The sequence below is a fragment of the Phalaenopsis equestris genome, unplaced genomic scaffold, assembly GCF_001263595.1.
Source record: "Phalaenopsis equestris unplaced genomic scaffold, ASM126359v1 Scaffold000514, whole genome shotgun sequence".
NCBI classification, from domain to species: domain Eukaryota; kingdom Viridiplantae; phylum Streptophyta; class Magnoliopsida; order Asparagales; family Orchidaceae; genus Phalaenopsis; species Phalaenopsis equestris.
Genome location: NW_018164954.1, coordinates 17,475 through 18,742, shown reverse-complemented (window position 1 = coordinate 18,742; position 1,268 = coordinate 17,475).

Here is a 1,268-nt window from a genome sequence, read left to right as displayed (position 1 = left end):
GCATGTTATTCTTGGGTTATTCCTAGAGTGTTTTTAGGGTATTGTGCGTATGTTATTCGTAGGTTATTTGTTGATTGATGAATAAACAGTATTAATAACATGCTCTTATTCCTGTATATTGATGACTAAAATTCTTTTGTTATTCCAATGTTAATAACATGCATCTTATTTCTATAGGTTGATGAATAAACAATCAATGAATTTTAGATGCCGACCATCAACAATTAGAGAGGTGTTGGATAAGGTTCGGCCAATTGTTGATCGGGAGATGTGGTCAACTCTGGAAAGAATGAAGCTCAATCAGTTTTTTTATCTGCCCCCCTATCCTCAAGATCACATCCTAACTATGCACATATTGAATTGTTGGGATATGAATAGATTGGCTTTCAGATTGGGGGGGAACCGTCAATGACGTAGATGCAAGGCGGGCAAAGAGTGAACTATTGGAGAGTTCATCTGCTAGTCTTGATAAACTTATTAGAGTTTTGTTGTCTAATTTATTATTTCCTTCCAACAATTTTAGTGTACCCATTGGGCTCTATTTATTTGCTGAGAGTGTAGATAGTTTTTCTTCATTTAATTGGGCCGCAACAGTATGTGACCACCTAATTGAGTAGGTCAATGCTTGCGCGATGAAAACAAGGATGGATCAGCCATTGGGATACATGAACGACTTTGTTTTTCTTCTAATGGTTAGTATATTGCTCAACCTCAATCAGAAAAACTTTTTCCATTTTATTTGAGTTATATTAATTTCTGATTTATTCATCGTGTTCATGCAGCTGTGGTTTTATGAGCGCACACTTGTGATAGCCCCAACCCATCCTGATGCTAGATCTCGTATGTTGAGGCTGCCAATAAATACAGGGTGGAACCCTCCGAAGATCCATTTAATCTTTAGGCAACTTAGTCCTGTACAGGTGAATGATATTAGTGTCTATTTTAAGTTCAGGTTTACATTTAGTAATTTGCCTCCTTATTTAATTCTTATGATGAGTGTTTTTTTTGCAGATTCTTGATTCTTTTATTGATGTAACAAAGGAGGAGCATAGTTTACTTGCCCCTCTAGCTGGCCCACTCTCGTCTCCTGCAAAGTCAATTGGAGAACCACAAATTCACACTGACCAAACACCACCAGAGTCTCATGGTGATATTCCTTTTGTACATACTCGCAATATCCCGCCACCCACACTGTCACATTTGGGTTTAGAAGAGATATGGCAAACTCTGAGGGAGCAACAACAAATTTTAGTTCAATTGAAGGATTC